This window comes from Ambystoma mexicanum, chromosome 13 (assembly GCF_040938575.1).
Source record: "Ambystoma mexicanum isolate Mex_15411 chromosome 13, UKY_AmexF1_1, whole genome shotgun sequence".
NCBI lineage: Eukaryota > Metazoa > Chordata > Amphibia > Caudata > Ambystomatidae > Ambystoma > Ambystoma mexicanum.
In genome coordinates, this window is record NC_090938.1 from 69,226,645 (window position 1) to 69,244,976 (window position 18,332).

Genomic DNA, 18,332 nt, shown 5'->3' on the forward strand with positions numbered 1-18,332 from the left:
GCACCCTCCACCAGGCCCCCACCCATGTCTCCCACCACCCCCACCCCCCAGCCACCAGGGGCAGCCTCCACCAGGCACCCACTCATGTCTCCCACCACCCCCCACCCCCAGCCACCAGGGGCACCCTCAACCAGGCCCCCACCCATGTCTCCCACCACCCCCCACCCACCAGCCACCAGGGGCAGCCTCCACCAGGCCCCCACTCATGTCTCCTACCACCCCCACCCCCCAGCAGTCAGGGGCAGCCTCCACCAGGCCCCCACTCATGTCTCCCACCACCCCCCACCCCCCAGCCACCAGGGGCACCCTCCACCAGGCCCCCACCCATGCGCCCCACCACCCCCTACTCCCCAGCAGTCAGGAGCAGCCTCCACCAGGCCCCCACTCATGTCTCCCACCACCCCCAGCCACCAGGGGCAGCCTCCACCAGGCCCCCACTCATGTCCCCTATTACCCCCCCCCCCGCAGTGCAGGGGCAGCCTCCACCAGGCCCCCACTCATGTCTCCCACCACCCCCCACCCCCCAGCCACCAGGGGCACCCTCCACCAGGCCCCCACCCATGCGCCCCACCACCCCCTACTCCCCCGCCACCAGGGGCACCCTCCACCAGGCCCCCACCCATGTCTCCCACCACCCCCAGCCACCAGGGGCAGCCTCCACCAGGCCCCCACTCATGTCCCCTATTACCCCCCCCCCCCGCAGTGCAGGGGCAGCCTCCACCAGGCCCCCACTCATGTCTCCCACCACCCCCCATCCCCCAGCCACCAGGGGCACCCTCCACCAGCCCCCCACCCATGTCTCCCACCACCCCCACCCCCCAGCCACCAGGGGCAGCCTCCACCAGGCACCCACTCATGTCTCCCACCACCCCCCACCCCCCAGCCACCAGGGGCACCCTCCACCAGGCCCCCACCCATGTCTCCCACCACCCCCCACCCACCAGCCACCAGGGGGAGCCTCCACCAGGCCCCCACTCATGTCTCCTACCACCCCCACCCCCCAGCAGTCAGGGGCTGCCTCCACCAGGCCCCCACTCATGTCTCCCACCACCCCCCACCCCCCAGCCACCAGGGGCACCCTCCACCAGGCCCCCACCCATGTCTCCCACCACCCCCTACTCCCCAGCAGTCAGGAGCAGCCTCCACCAGGCCCCCACTCATGTCTCCCACCACCCCCACCCCCCAGCCACCAGGGGCAGCCTCCACCAGGCCATCACTCATGTCTCCCATCACCCCCACCCCCAGCCACCAGGGGCACCCTCCACCAGGCCCCCACCCATGTCTCCCACCACCCCCAGCCACCAGGGGCAGCCTCCACCAGGCCCCCAATCATGTCCCCTATTACCCCCACCCCCCCGCAGTGCAGGGGCACCCTCCACCAGGCCCCCACTCATGTCTCCCACCACCCCCACCCCCCAGCAGTCAGGGGCAGCCTCCACCAGGCCCCCACTCATGTCTCCCACCACCCCCCACCCCCCAGCCACCAGGGGCACCCTCCACCAGGCCCCCACCCATGTCTCCCACCACCCCCCACCCCCCAGCCACCAGAGGCACCCTCCACCAGGCCCCCACTCATGTCTCCCACCACCCCCACCCCCCAGCCACCAGGGGCAGCCTCCACCAGGCCCCCACCCATGTCTCCCACCACCCCCTACCCCCCAGCAGTCAGGGGCAGCCTCCACCAGGCCCCCACTCATGTCTCCCACCACCCCCTACCCCCCAGCCACCAGGGGCACCCTCCACCAGGCCCCCACCCATGTCTCCCACCACCCCACCCCCCAGCAGTCAGGGGCAGCCTCCACCAGGCCTCACTCATGTCTCCCACCACCTCCCACCCCCCAGCTACCAGGGGCACCCTCCACCAGGCCCCCACCCATGTCTCCCACCACCCCCTACCCCCAGCAGTCAGGGGCAGCCTCCACCAGGCCCCCACTCATGTCTCCCACCACCCCCACCCCCCAGCCACCAGGGGCAGCCTCCACCAGGCCCCTACTCATGTCCCCTATTACCCCTCCCACCGCAGTGCAGGGGCACCCTCCACCAGGCCCCCACTCATGTCTCCCACCACCCCCACCGCCCAGCCACCAGGGGCAGCCTCCAGCAGGCCCCCACTCATGTCGAACACCACCCCCACCCGCCAGCCACCAGGGGCAGCCTCCACCAGGCCCCCACTCATGTACCCTATTACCCCCACCCCCCCGCACTGCAGGGGCAGCCTCCACCAGGCACCCACTCATGTCTCCCACCACCCCCACCCCCCAGCAGTCAGGGGCAGCCTCAACCAGGCCCCCACTCATGTCTCCCACAACCCCCCACCCCCCAGCCACCAGGGGCACCCTCCACCAGGCCCCCCCCATGTCTCCCACCACCCCCTACCCCCCAGCAGTCAGGGGAAGCCTCCACCAGGCCCCCACTCATGTCTCCCACCACCCCCACCCCCCAGCCACCATGGGCAGCCTCCACCAGGCCCCCACTCATGTCTCCTATTACCCCCCCCCCGCAGTGCAGGGGCAGCCTCCACCAGGCCCCCACCCATGTCTCCCACCACCCCCTACCCCCCAGCAGTCAGGGGCACCCTCCACCAGGCCCCCACCCATGTCTCCCAACACCCCTACTCCCCAGCAGTCAGGGGCAGCCTCCACCAGGCCCCCACTCATGTCTCCCACCACCCCCACCCCCCAGCAGTCAGGGGCAGCCTCCACCAGGCCCCCACTCATGTCTCCCACCACCCCCCACCCCCCAGCCACCGGGGGCACCCTCCACCAGGCCCCCACCCATGTCTCCCTCCACCCCCTAACCCCCAGCAGTCAGGGGCAGCCTCCACCAGGCCCCCACTCGTGTCGCCCACCACCCCCACCCCCCAGCCACCAGGGGCAGCCTCCACCAGGCCCCCACTCATGTCTCCCACCACTCCCCACCCCCCAGCCACCAGGGGCACCCTCCACCAGGCCCCCACCCATGTCTCCCACCACCCCCACCCCCCAGCCACCAGGGGCAGCCTCCACCAGGCCCCCACTCATGTTCCCTATTACCCCCACCCCCCCGCAGGGCAGGGGCAGCCTCCATCAGGCCCCCACTCATGTCTCCCACCACCCCCCACCCCCCAGCCACCAGGGGCAGCCTCCACCAGGCCCCCACCCATGTCTCCCACCACCCCCACCCCCCAGCAGTCAGGGGCAGCCTCCACCAGGCCCCCACTCATGTCTCCCCCCACCCCCCAGCCACCAGGGGCACCCTCCACCAGGCCCCCACCCATGTCTCCCACCACCCCCACCCCCCAGCAGTCAGGGGCAGCCTCCACCAGGCCCCCACTCATGTCTCCCACCACACCCAACCCCCAGCCACCAGGGGCACCCTCCACCAGGCCCCCACCCATGTCTCCCACCACCCCCACCCCCCAGCAGTCAGGGGCAGCCTCCACCAGGCCCCCACTCATGTCTCCCACCACCCCCACCCCCCAGCCACCAGGGGAAGCCTCCACCAGGCCCCCACTAATGTCTCCCACCACCCCCCACCCCCCAGCCACCAGGGGCACCCTCCACCAGGCCCCCACCCATGTCTCCCACCACCCTCACCCCCCAGCCACCAGGGGCAGCCTCCACCAGGCCCCCACTCATGTCCCCTATCACCCCCCCCCCCGCAGTGCAGGGGCAGCCTCCACCAGGCCCCCACTCATGTCTCCCACCACCCCCCACCCCCCAGCCACCAGGGGCACCCTCCACCAGGCCCCCACCCATGTCTCCCACCACCCCCTAACCCCCAGCAGTCAGGGGCAGCCTCCACCAGGCCCCCACTCGTGTCTCCCACCACCCCCACCCCCCAGCCACCAGGGGCAGCCTCCACCAGGCCCCCACTCATGTCTCCCACCACCCCCCACCCCCCAGCCACCAGGGGCACCCTCCACCAGGCCCTCACCCATGTCTCCCACCACCCCCACCCCCCAGCCACCAGGGGCAGCCTCCACCAGCCCCCCACTCATGTCCCCTATTACCCCTACCCCCCGCAGTGCAGGGGCAGCCTCCACCAGGCCCCCACTCATGTCTCCCACCCCCCACACCCCCCAGCCACCAGGGGCACCCTCCACCAGGCCCCCACCCATGTCTTCCACCACCCCCCACCCCCCAGCCACCAGGGGCAGCCTCCACCAGGCCCCCACTCATGTCTCCCACCACCCCCACCCCCCAGCAGTCAGGGGCAGCCTCCACCAGGCCCCCACTCATGTCTCCCACCACCCCCCACCCCCCAGCCACCAGGGGCACCCTCCACCAGGCCCCCACCCATGTCTCCCACTACCCCCCACCCCCCAGCCACCAGGGGCAGCCTCCACCACGCCCCCACTCATGTCTCCCACCACCCCCACCCCCCAGCAGTCAGGGGCAGCCTCCACCAGGCCCCCACCCATGTCTCCCACCACCCCCCAACCTCCAGCCACCAGGGGCACCCTCCACCAGGCCCCCACCCATGTCTCCCACCACCCCCTACCCCCCAGCAGTCAGGGGCAGCCTCCACCAGGCCCACACTCATGTCTCCCACCACCCCCACCCCCCAGCCACCAGGGGAAGCCTCCACCAGGCCCTCACTCATGTCTCCCACCACCCCCCACCCCCCAACCACCAGGGGCACCCTCCACCAGGCCCCCACCCATGTCTCCCACCACCCCCACCCCCCAGCCACCAGGGGCAGTCTCCACCAGGCCCCCACTCATGTCCCCTATCACCCCCACCCCCCGCAGTGCAGGGGCAGCCTCCACCAGGCCCCCACTCATGTCTCCCACCACCCCCCACACCCCAGCCACCAGGGGCACCCTCCACCAGGCCCCCACCCATGTCTCCCACCACCCCCCACCCCCCAGCCAACAGGGGCAGCCTCCACCAGGCCCCCACTCATGTCTCCCACCACCCCCACCCCCCAGAAGTCAGGGTCAGCCTCCACCAGGCCCCCACTCATGTCTCCCACCACCCCCCACCCCCCAGCCACCAGGGGCACCCTCCACCAGGCCCCCACCCATGTCTCCCACCACCCCCCACCCCCCAGCCACCAGGGGCAGCCTCCACCAGGCCCCCACTCATGTCTCCCACCACCCCCACCCCCCAGCAGTCAGGGGCAGCCTCCACCAGGCCCCCACTCATGTCTCCCACCACCCCCACCCCCGAGCCACCAGGGGCACCCTCCACCAGGCCCCCACCCATGTCTCCCAATACCCCCTACCCCCCAGCAGTCCGGGGTAGCCTCCACCAGGCCCCCACTCATGTCTCCCACCACCCCCCACCCCCCAGCCACCAGGGGCACCCTCCACCAGGCTCCCACTCATGTCTCCCACCACCCCCACCCCCCAGCCACCAGGGGCAGCCTCCACCAGGCCCTCACCCATGTCTCCCACCACCCCCTACCCCCCAGCAGTCAGGGGCAGCCTCCACCAGGCCCCCACTCATGTCTCCCACCACCCCCCACCCCCAGCCACCAGGGGCACCCTCCACCAGACCCCCACCCATGTCTCCCACCACCCCCTACCCCCCAGCAGTCAGGGGCAGCCTCCACCAGGCCCCCACTCATGCCTCCCACCACCCCCCACCCCCCAGCCACCAGGGGCACCCTCCACCAGGCCCCCACCCATGTCTCCCACCACCCCCACCCCCCAGCAGTCAGGGGCAGCCTCCACCAGGCCCCCACTCATGTCTCCCACCACCCCCCACCCCCCAGCCACCAGGGGCACCCTCCACCAGGCCCCCAACCATGTCTCCCACCACCCCCACCCCCCAGCCGTGCAATTTGCCTGGGTACGTGTACTTCGTGGTGCGCGTGAAGTTCCACATGCGATTGTACGTGTACTTCGGGGTGCGCGTGATCTTCCACACGCGATTTGCCTGGGTACGTGTATTACTGGGGGTGCGCGTGAACTTCCACACGCGATTTGCCTGGGTACGTGTACTTCGGGGTGCGCGTGAACTTCCACACGCGATTGGGCCTGTGAGAGTGGGTCACATGTATTCCAGGGGTGGGCGGAAATATTTACCCGCGACTGCGCCTGTGAGAGCGTGCTACGTGTATTCCTGGTGTGGGCGGGAAGATTCACACGTTCGCCTACGACGTGCTGAAAAAGGGTCCAATCCTGACACACGTACGCCAGCATGAAGCAGGCGTACGTTGACCCGCGCAGCATAAAAGTGCGCGAAAACCACAAACAAGCTCATACGCCAGGATGAATATACCATTCCTAGCAGCAGTGGCCGTGGGTTACCAAAGGAGGAGGAGGAGGATAGTGAGGGCCCGAAATTTTCACTCCCAGAACAAGCCTTTTTGGGATGCCTGATGACCAGGTGTATGGGAGGTACAGGTTTCCCCCACACATAATACTGGACCTGCTCAGTGAGTGGGAGGATGACCTCACATCACCCACCCTGTGCTCCCAAGCACTCAGCCCCCTGAAGAAGGTCCTCAATGTACTGCACTTCTTGGCCACAGGATCATTTCAGCGGACAAGTGCCATAGTGGGTGGGGTGTCACAGGCCACGCAGTCACGCTGCCTACAACCAGGTCTTGAACATCATCACTGCACGCCCATCAGTCCGTAGGCACATATACCTGCCCAGGACACCTGCAGAAAGGCAGGCAGCCACCCTCGATTTCTACGGTGTGGCACAATTTCCAAAAGTGCTAGATGCCATTGACTGCACCCATGTGGCACTTCGTCCCCCCAGGGCATCTGAGCACATCTATAGGAACCGCAAGCACTGGCATTCCATCAACGTGCAGGTAGTATGTAATGCTAAGGGAATCATCACCTCAGTATATGCCAACTATCCAGGGTCCACCCACGACAGCTTCATTTACCGAATGTCTACCCTAAGCCGAGACCTCGAAGCTGGGCGGCATGGTGACACAGGGCTGCTTGGTGAGTATGAATGCCATTGCACATGCATGCATGTCAGATGCAGAGTTATGTCACTACCCCACTAATGATACCCATCACCTCCTCACCAGGGGACAGTGCCTACCCTCTGAGCACCCTCATGATGATGCCAATTCGGAACCCCATCACGCCTCCAGAGGTAAGATACAACACAGCCCATATTGCAACCCGGGGCATAGTGGAGCGCACATTCGGAGTGCTCATGTCACGCTTTCGCTCCCTTGACCGGTCTGGCGGGCAGCTGTTATATGCGCCCCCAGTAGTGTGCAGGATCATAGTGGCAGCATGTGTCCTGCACAATGTTGCAACACGCCGGGGCCTGGCCGTGGACATGGTGGTGCCCCCACATCCCCAACCACATGCACGCCCGCTGCGCATGGGAGCGGAGAGGGCACGGGGTGTGGCAGCCCGTACGCAGCTGGTGGCTAATTACTTCACATAGAAATCACACCCCAGTGGAGTGCACACAGGCCTGGCACATACCATCTGATAAGCAATGATGACTCGACCTGACAATTAAGACGAACAAAGGGACTGTCAACTGTCAGAACCATAGCAGCCTGAGATTGTTCATGTGGAAGTGTCACACTGTGTGCATCCCTACCTACACAAACACCACCAATGCAGTGTCATGAAAAGACACTTCCATGCTGCAGAAATGAATACCCACTTGCAAAATACTACATGAAAACAGTGCCATGTCACCCACCCCCTCCACGGCACGGCCACACAACACACCATGGCATGTCATGCAATGTGAGAGGAAAGAAATGAATCCCCACAACATGCCCCAAGTGTCAGCAGCTACAGTGTCCCTAACGGAAACCTGTCCACACATGAAATGCTCACAGTAATGCAGGACCTACAGCCCACATTACCAAATACTTACCAATAATACCAATTACCTACACAACCTCCAACCCACCTTAAACATGACATTACAGACTTAAAAATTAGCTAGCCTCACCACCTGATGATGACAGCCCTCTGAACACTTGCAAGTATACAGTGTTAGCGCCACGCAAGAGTGTAGGTGCACTGCTTACAACATGGACTCCAGTTCCAAGGTGGACCGCATTGTGAAGACATGAGGAATGGACCTGCAAATATGGAGGATGAGATGGATGCAGAGGCACATATAAATACACCACGCAGTGTACAATACAACAACAATATGCACTATGAATGTATACACAGTATTGACTACAGACTGCCCACACAGCTCATGGGAGTCCAATGTCACCATGTACGTCAATGTCACTTGGGCACACCCTTTGCAAGCCCATGGAAACGGGAAGCAGGAGGGGTGTGTGTGACAAAAACCCAAGCATCTGAACCAAATCCATGACAAGCCTGCATGTGCCCAGCCACAATGCAGCGTATGCCCACGGGAGCCACACAAGGCAACACACTGTCCCAAAAAAAATCAAAAAATAAAAATAAAAAATAAATAAAAATAAATCAAAAATGGCCATTAATGGGCCGGGGGGGTTGGGGAGGCCACCCAGGAGGTCCGAGAACAGGGTGCACACCAAAACCCACCTGTGTGGATCTTGCGAAAAAAAAACACCTCCATGGGCTCATAGCCCACACGGCTACCCTATTGTGGGAGTATCACTGCTGTCGCTATTCTCACCCTGTGCAGCTGCATCCAGAGGTGGTGGCACTATGGGAAGCAGTCCACACAAGGCCCTAGTCTGTTCCTCCATGGCTGCAAGCATGCGGGTGTGGTAGGTCTCGTTCTGGAGGAGGAGTGTGCGGAGGTCCCCATGCAACAACTCACGGGATGCCCGGACCTCCGCCCTAGTTGCCTGCATCTCAGCTGAGAGCATACGGGTGAGACGCTCCAGCTGCTGTTCTGTCCTTCGGTCTGTTGAAGCCTCAAGCTCAACAAGAGTCGTCCTGACGTGAAGGAGTTCCAGCCTCAGGGCTTCCCTCTGGCCCTGGGACTCTATGGAGATGGCTTCCTGCAGAGTCGCCCTGCCGCCCGCCTGTCCCTGTTGGACGCCAACATGTCCTCCCTGTGTGACTGGCAGATGGAGTCGGTTGCCTGCTGTAGTCACTCCATCAGCCTTTCGGGGGGGACAATGGAAGTGGCCACCCTATCCATGGCCTGAGCCATCATCTCTGATGATGCTGCCTGTTGGGTTGCCATACCGTAAATGGATTGCTCCCATGCGGTATTGCCAGGTGGCGTACGGCCACCACGTCGGCGGGCACCACACCTGTCTGGGGCAAGGCGAACTGCGCCTTGCTGTGCCGGCACTGCCTGAGGCTGCAGGACTGCATTCCCCCTCTGATCTGCTGGCCCAGGAACAGGATCAGATGTCGCGGAGTGTGACCCTGCATCCGTAACCACCAAAGGCGTACCTGCCAACACTGACATCCCCATTGAGGGTTCTAACCCTGGTGCAGGTGGGTCAGACAGAACAGAATCCCTTCCAGGAACACTCACCTGCGACGGCACGTAGGTCTCATCATCCGAATCAACACCTGAGTACAGCTCGGAGGAGGTGCAGCCAGAGACACCCCTTGAGAGCACGACCTGCAGCAGTTGTGGGTTCTCACCCACCACCACACCACGTCCCTCACTGGTGGTCGGTCGGCCCTCAGACCCCTCCTGGGTCTGCACCATCTCCACAACCCCAGCAGTATCAGGTGCGTCTTCCCCTGCAAAGACATAAAAGAAAACAAATGGAAACAGGCATTAGCACCATGGCACACAATGAGGGCTGAGAGGCTACAGAAACAGTACTTGATTGACACATGTCCCACATGACTAAAACACACCCATGCATGCACCGTCACTGCGTGTGATGGGGAGGCAGATGCCACACATTGATGACACCAAGATGGAAGAAGAACACATTTGCTGCATGCTGCCTAGCAGTGCCATCACACATTGGCCAGTGATTGGCAGGTCAAATACACATGCCATCACACAGATGGCATGTACCCTAGCCATGAAGTGAAGAGGGAGAGGAGGTCACCAATTGTTCATTCAGTCCAGTTTGTTCATATGATTGATTATTTTCATTGTAATGGTTCTAATGTTTAACATGCAGCTGCCAGTCAAAAATGGTCCTATAGCACAGGGACATGTCCAAACTAATCATGTCCACGAAACTGAGCCAGTCCACTGTACCATAGCCATGTCAGACATGTGACAATAGGACTGAGAAATCCACAGTAAAAGTGGTGGTATGCAAACAATCTGCCTGAATAAGCAGAGGTAAATAAGCAACAGTGTAGTGGCAAGATGACACTCCAAGGGCAACTGGCGTGGTGTTGGGCTGGATGTCTAATGTTGGCCGAAGGGATGCTGCTATACCCAAATGCTGGTGCCAAGAATGTTTAGGAAGAGGCACATGAGTGAGCCGAACCACTCAGGCACACACACCCTCCCCTGGCACACAAACAGAAGCCCTCCCACACACAACATGCACATGGATGACACACACATGCATGTGCACTCACCGGACAATACCTCGTAATCTGCCACTACTCCCACGCCTTGGATCTGTTCCTCCGTGACATAGGTCCCAGCAACCTGCTCATGTGGAGTGAGTTCTATGTCGTCTGTTGGAGACCCACCTCCAGTCACTAGAGTTGCGGCATGACTTGAGGCCAGCTTATTCTTTGCCATGCGCTTCAGGTCATTCCAGCGCTTGTAGCAATCATTAGCTGTGCGCCTCACGATTCCAAGGGCACTTATGATGTCCGCAATGGTCTGCCAGTGTGCCTGACGTTGTGCAGGTGTGGTCTTGGATCCTGCAACAATCACCATTTCGCGGTCATGTGCGGACACATACTCTACAAGTGCATTCAGTTCGGCCTCATTGAAGCTGGGCTTCCTTGACAGGCCGGACTGTGTAGCCGTGTCTGGGGCATCAGCCTCTACTGGACGAGCACTCTTCCTCTTCCGCTTGGAAGGTGGTGGGGATCCGGAGTGTCCTGCGCCACTTTGGACACTAGGGGCAGGTGCGTGGGATTGCACACTCAGCATGGGAGTTAGTGCAGGCATTATCTCAAGTGTGATGGTGTCAGGGGGAATGTCAGCATGATGGACTTGGACCGACACTGTCCTGGATGGGTGTGTGAGAGGTGGGGTGGATGGAGCCGCAGCTGCCCCTGCAGCCTCCCCAGCCTGCCTACGCGGGGCAGCAGATGACCTAGCTGCCCCTGATCCACATGGCCTGATGACACCAACGTTCACCGGTGCACATGGCCTAGACCTGCTGACCTGGAAGTCAGCCATGGAGTCACCCTGTGCCAGGTCTGGTTCCACAGTGGGCTGGTCCAAGAAGGGCTGAGCATGGATGGTGTCAGCCACGGTAACCTCAACCAGGGGGGGGGGCATGGGTGTCCCTGACTGCTCCTCCACACATGGGGGGCTAGGGGCACCCTGCAAGTCACGGCCATGTCCCCTACCGGATCCACCACGGCCACCACTTGGGGCTCGGCCACCTTTGCCACCCTTACGGCTTGTTCGCCTCCCAGCCATGCCACTGATGTTATTGTGCATATGGGAGTTGATGTGAACTATTGTCCTGGGCAATTGGGGGTCAAAGGGCTTGGATACCAGATGGTAATCGTACCCTAGTGCTCTAGCAAGGCTGTATGTCACCCCTGGGGAAAGATGACGGGTCACGCAATGCACAGGCAGCCCAAAAAAGGGAAGTAAGGTGCACGCAACCCCTCCTAGACCACGTGCGTGGAAAAAAAAACCTGCACTACGCTGTGGCACCCAGGAACACAAGAATGAACGTATGCGTGTCACACGCAGCCTAGAATTACCTCTGAAGGGGTACGCGACACACGGGGCAAGCACAGATGTTAGATACGTGCGCGACTCACCGTCTGCCAGGAACAAAAGCGTGAAAAATATGCGCGTGTGCGCGTTGGCAACACCCCCGCCAAAAGAAGAATTGTACGCTGTCTGAGGAGACAGGACAACAGTAGTAGGGAAGCTGTTTGAGGAAACAGGCCCAGGAAAAAGAGGAAAAGAGAAAAAACTGTCAGAGGTAACAGGGAGTACGAACTGGAAACGCCGTGAAGTAAATCGCATGTGAACCGACAAGAAGTACAGATTTCACCCACTCGCTCTCCACGAAAAGCACGTACAAGGAAATGGCGTCCTACACGTACCTTTTATACACATGTCACAGACGCGCATACGCAATGAGGCCATTTCCACCAATTACGCGCTTTGACACTCAGACGTGTATCTCTTCATTTTTACACGCGCCATTCTCTACGGCCATGCGCGTGACGTCACAGCTGCGCATGGTGGTCTTTGGGCCAATGAAATGAAACTGCACGTCCGATTGTCATCGCGTGTAATCGGAGGGAAGTGAGCGTACACGCGATTGGCCTGGGTACGTGTATTTCTGGGGTGCGCAGGAAGTTCCACACGCGATTGGTGGAAATCCACGTGTGCTCTGTCATCACGTGTAATGAGGGAAACACCCGCGCCTCACGTCACAGACGCGCTCACGCGCTAAGGGCCTTTGGTCCAATGAAATCGCATATGCGTGCTGACGTGCATACGCGCTAAGGGCCTTTCCTCGATTTACACACAGACGTGCAGGATTTTCATGTGCCAAATAACTCCGTATCAACCTGGCCACGCGTAAGCACACGGAAGACCACGCTCCTGCCCAAAAGGCCGAATTACTGACCCCCAGAGCCCCGAGCATCCTCCCACGAGCCATCTGCTGCTGCCTGCCTGCCTGCCTGCCTGCTGCCACCGGGCCCTGCCATTTGGTGCCTGCACATCAGCCATCTGCAGGGGTCCATTTGCTGTGTCCACCCCTGCTGGAACAGAAGACTCCCGACTGGGATACCATCGCTCCACAGCCCAGCCCCAGGACCCAGTTGCCCACCCACTCCTGCCTCTGGGGTTGCCATGTCGGGCACTGCTACATCTGGCACCACTGGCAACCCCCGGCCAGAGAGGCAGAGGGGCACCAGCTTCAGTGCCACCGAAGTTGGTGTCCTGGTGGAGCAAGTCCTGGGGCAGTATGATGCCCTCTTCGGAAGTAAGCGCGCCAACAAGGAAGGACGGACTCAGATCTGTACGGACATTGTGACTGCCATCAACGCGGAGGGGGTGGCAGTCCGCGACTACCAACATGTCAAGAAGCGCTGGGATGACTGCAGGTCCAGGACCCTCTTGAAGGCCCGGCGCCTTGTGGAGGGGGGCCGGGGCCGCATGAGTACCATCCAGTTGAGGGTCCTGGAACGCGTAGGCCCAGCGCTCCACGGCCAGATCCTTGAGAGGCAGACCCGTCTGGAGTTGACCGGTAAGTGGTCAAGCATTGCTGTGTGAGACAGGGCATGTCGCAGTGTGCTGGTTGTCTGATACTTGCCTGTATGTGTGACATAGCCCATGTATGCATGTGTGTGTGCAGGGACGTCATGCATGTGAGACCAGTAATGTGTGAACCACACGGTTGGTGCATGTGTTCAAATGCAACATGGGTTGCCCTATGCGGAATGGCCACATGAAAGCATGCCAGTTTCTGTTCCTGGACATGGGTGAGGGATGGGTGCTGATGCCATGTACATATATGCTGTCCATGTCTGTGTGTCTGACCAGCGTGTCTGTGACTTGTGAATGCCTGGGATGCATGACACATGTCTGTGGCAATGTTCTTGTTCACTGATGCGGCCTAGTCATCCTTGTATGAACTGTGTCTGTGGTGTACGAGGCCAGATGGCTGAAACTAGGGTGAAGTGTGTGCATGTGATAGGCATGGCACATGATGCATGTGAGTTCCAAAACAACAGTGTATGTTTAAAGAATAACTTGGACATGTATGCTAATGTCCATAGCATGCGCCATGCCTGTTACCGCATGTGTTTTACCTGCACTGAGCCATGTGTTGTGGAGGGACATGATGGAAGTGATCTTTGACAGTGCCACTCATCTGCTATTGCTTCCTGTCTAGGGGACCATTGTACAGTACCCTGATGCTTGTGTTCTATGTCTCCCTCTACACAGCGCCACGTGAAGAAGAGGGCGGAGACGGCTCTGTGGAGCAAAGCGGCAGGGATGCCCCCACGGCTGCAGCGGAAGGGGTGGGTGAGCCCCCACAGGGGCTTGCAACGGCGGAAGACGGCGTGGAGCCATCCAGGTTGGTAGTTTCCACAGAGGACCTCCTCCAGGCCGCTACTGAGGCGCACATGGGGCCTGGTGGGGGCATCCCTGCTGGTGCAAGTGTTGAAGTCCAGGGGCAGGGGCAGGAGGCAGCACAGGTCACCGTGGAGGGGCCTGTGCATGTCACTGTCCCTGACACTGTGACTGCACCACCATGCACCATCAGGGATGCCCCATCCCAGGCCCGTCCGCAGGTAGGGGGGATGTCCATGTCATCTGACTCCCCTCCACCTGCGTACGAGGGGACCCCTGGCCGTATGGAGAAGGTCCTGATTGGTGTCGCGTTGCGCACAGGTGCAATTCGTGATGAGGTGCGTGCTTCCTGGGAGGAGCATGCACGTCATCACGGAGAGCACCGTGCCGACGTGGCCCAGTTGGGAACGGCCATGGTCGGGGGTTTCCTACATGTGTCTGCCAATCTGGCGACCCTCTCCTCCTCTGTGGAGACTATGCACCAGTCGTTCTCCATGCCGTTTTCCGGCCCAGATGCCACCAGGGCCCCCTGTGGACCTGCCCCGACCAATGCAGCCGGCTCGGTGGGGATCCCATCCCTGCCACAGTCGGGAGTCGGAGGTCCAGTAGGGGTGGACACACCAGCAACTGGACCCCAGCAGATGGAGGATGTGACGGCATCATCGGGCAGGGCACGTGCACGACGGCGTCGGTGGATACCATCAGCCTGGATGCCGTCGTGCTGGCACAGGCAGTTGCGTCGGAGGCAGCGGCAGGCTCGACGTGGGAGGCATCATGGCTCGGGGCCATCAGCATCAGGGGTACAGGCATCGGCCGGAGGGCAGGAGAACCCTGGAATGGGAGTGGCTTCCGTGTGGGAGCGGTTGGGCCAGCGGATAGGTGCGGAGCGGCAGCGGGCAGAGGAGGAACGGCTCACAATGGTCAGGGCGGAGAACTCCATGCGGAGGGCGCTGAGGCGGGCTAAGTGCCTCGAGGGTCTTCGCAGGGAGTTGGAGCTGGACACTGCTTTATCCCTGCGAGACCTCGGGGCCAGGGAACATGCCCGCCTCCAAGCCATTGAACAGGAGTTCAATGATGCCCTGGCCCATGACAACATCCAGTGAGCCATTGGACTAGCCCGCTGCCCATGTAAATAGTTATGTAGTTAGTGTTAGGTTTCCTTTGTTTTTGCTTTTTCTTTGGACCTTTTGGACAATGGGCCACATTTTTGTATATAGTTATGTTTTATTAGGTAGTGTTGTTAGATAGGTTTCATTTCTTTTGTTGGGATCATGGACCCTGGCTTGTTCACCTGTACATAGTTCACTGTTGGATTTTCGTTTCTTTTTACCATTTACCCATGGAGCAATGGCTTTCTATTATAATTTCACATTGGATTTTCTTTTCTGGACTGTGACTTTGGACACCATTCCTTTGGATTCTGATTTTTGGTTTTGCATTTTTTCATGGACATGCTTCTTTTTACTTTTTTTACATTCCCATTTCTGTTAGTTTATTTTTGATTCAATTCTTGTTTTCTTTAATACATATTTTTAGATCAAACTTCAATGTGTAGTATCATCTCATTGGTTTCATGCATATCATGATACGGGTTTGGAGATTCACTGACACCCATTGGGTGTATGTGAGGGACATGTGTTCGTTTCCAAACTTGCAATTGCAGTTCTATCATGTTATTTCCATTTCTGAGTGGGTGGATGCAATACTCTGGTGGGTGTTTTGCATTTGGAGGCTGACCATGGGGACCGGGGATCTAGATTGTGATGACATGTTGGCTGGGGAACATGAGTTGGACATGAGTGGGGGCCTGCTGGCAGGTGCCCCACGGTGCTGGGGGGTGGGGGTGCAGGGGAACATGAGTTGGGCATAAGTGGGGGCGTGCTGGCAGGTGCCCCACGGTGCTGGGGGGTGGGGGTGCAGGGGAACATGAGTTGGACATGAGTGGGGGCCTGCTGGCAGGTGCCCCACGGTGCTTGGGGGTGGGGGTGCAGGGGAATATGAGTTGGACATTTGTGGGGGCCTGCTGGCAGGTGCCCCACGGTGCTGGGGGGTGGGGGTGCAGGGGAACATGAGTTGGACATGAGTGGGGGCCTGCTGGCAGGTGCCACACAGTGCTGGGGGGTGGGGGTGCAGGGGAACATGAGTTGGACATGAGTGGGGGCCTGCTGGCAGGTGCCCCACGGTGCTGGGGGGTGGGGGTGCAGGGGAACATGAGTTGGACATGAGTGGGGGCCTGCTGGCAGGTGCCCCACGGTGCTGGGGGGTGGGGGTGCAGGGGAACATGAGTTGGACATGTGTGGGGGCCTGCTGGCAGGTGCCCCACGGTGCTGCGGGGTGGGGGTGCAGGGGAACATGAGTTGGGCATGAGTGGGGGGCTGCTGGCAGGTGCCCCACGGTGCTGGGGGGTGGGGGTGGTGGTAGACATGAGTGGGGGCCTGGTGGAATCTGCCCCTAGTGGCTGGGGGGTGGGGGTGGTGGTAGACATGAGTGGGGGCCTAGTGGAATCTGCCCCTGGTGGCTGGGGGGTGGGGGTGGTGGTAGACATGGGTGGGGGCCTGGTGGAGGCTGCCCCTGGTGGCTGGGGGGTGGGGGTGGTGGTAGACATGGGTGGGGGCCTGGTGGTGGCTGCCCCTGCACTGCTGGGGGGTGGGGGTGGTGGAGACATGAGTGGGGGCCTGGTGGAGGCTGCCTCTGGTGGCTGGGGGGTGGGGGTGGTGGTAGACATGGGTGGGGGCCTGGTGGTGGCTGCCCCTGCACTGCTGGGGGGTGGGGGTGGTGGAGACATGAGTGGGGGCCTGGTGGAGGCTGCCTCTGGTGGCTGGGGGGTGGGGGTGGTTGTAGACATGAGTGGGGGCCTGGTGGAATCTGCCCCTGGTGGCTGGGGGGTGCGGGTGGTGGTAGACATGGGTGGGGGCCTGGTGGAGGCTGCCCCTGGTGGCTGGGGGGTGGGGGTGGTGGTAGACATGGGTGGGGGCCTGGTGGAGGCTGCCCCTGCACTGCTGGGGGGTGGGGGTGGTGGGAGACATGAGTGGGGGCCTGGTGGAGGCTGCCCATGCACCGCTGGGGGGTGGGGGTGGTGAGAGACATGAGTGGGGGCCTGGTGGAGGCTGCCCCTGGTGGCTGGGGGGTGGGGGTGGTGGTAGACATGGGTGGGGGCCTGGTGGAGGCTGCCCCTGCACTGCTGGGGGGTGGGGGTGGTGGGAGACATGAGTGGGGGCCTGGTGGAGGCTGCCCCTGGTGGCTGGGGGGTGGGGGGGGTGGTAGACATGAGTGGGGGCCTGGTGGAATCTGCCCCTGGTGGCTGGGGGGTGGGGGTGGTGGTAGACATGGGTGGGGGCCTGGTGGAGGCTGCCCCTGGTGGCTGGGGGGTGGGAGTGGTGGTAGACATTGGTGGGGGCCTGGTGGAGGCTGCCCCTGGTGGCCGGGGGGTGGGGTGGTGGTAGACATGGGTGGGGGCCTTGTGGTGGCTGCCCCTGCACTGCTGGGGGGTGGGGGTAATGGGGGACATGAGTGGAGGCCTGTTGGAGGCTGCCCCTGCACTGCTGGGGGGTGGGGGTAATAGGGGACATGAGTGGGGGTCTGTTGGAGGCTGCCCCTGCACTGCTGGGGGTGGGGGTAATTGGGGATATGAGTGGGGGCCTGTTGGAGGCTGCCCCTGCACTGCTGGGGGTGGGGGTGGTGGGACACATGAGTGGGGGCCTGGTGGAGGCTGCCCCTGGTGGCTGGGGGGTGGGGGTGGTGGTAGACATGAGTGGGGGCCTGGTGGAATCTGTCCCTGGTGGCTGGGGGGTGGGGGTGGTGGTAGACATCGGTGGGGGCCTGGTGGAGGCTGCCCCTGGTGGCTGGGGGGTGGGGGTGGTGGTAGACATGGGTAGGGGCCTGGTGGTGGCTGCCCCTGCACTGCTGGGGGGTGGGGTGGTGGGAGACATGAGTGGGGGCCTGTTGGAGGCTGCCCCTGCACTGCTGGGGGGTGGGGGTAATGGGGGACATGAGTGGGGGCCTGTTGGAGGCTGCCCCTGCACTGCTGGGGGGTGGGGGTAATAGGGGACATTAGTGGGGGCCTGTTGGAGGCTGCCCCTGCACTGCTGGGGGGTGGGGGTAATAGGGGACATGAGTGGGGGCCTGTTGGAGGCTGCCCCTGCACTGCTGGGGGGTGGGGGTGGTGGTGGACATCAGTGGGGGCCTGGTGGAGGCTGCCCCTGCACTGCCGCTGGGTGGGGGTGGTGGGAGACATGAGTGGGGGCCTGGTGGAGGCTGCCCCTGGTGGCTGGGGGGTGGGGGTGGTGG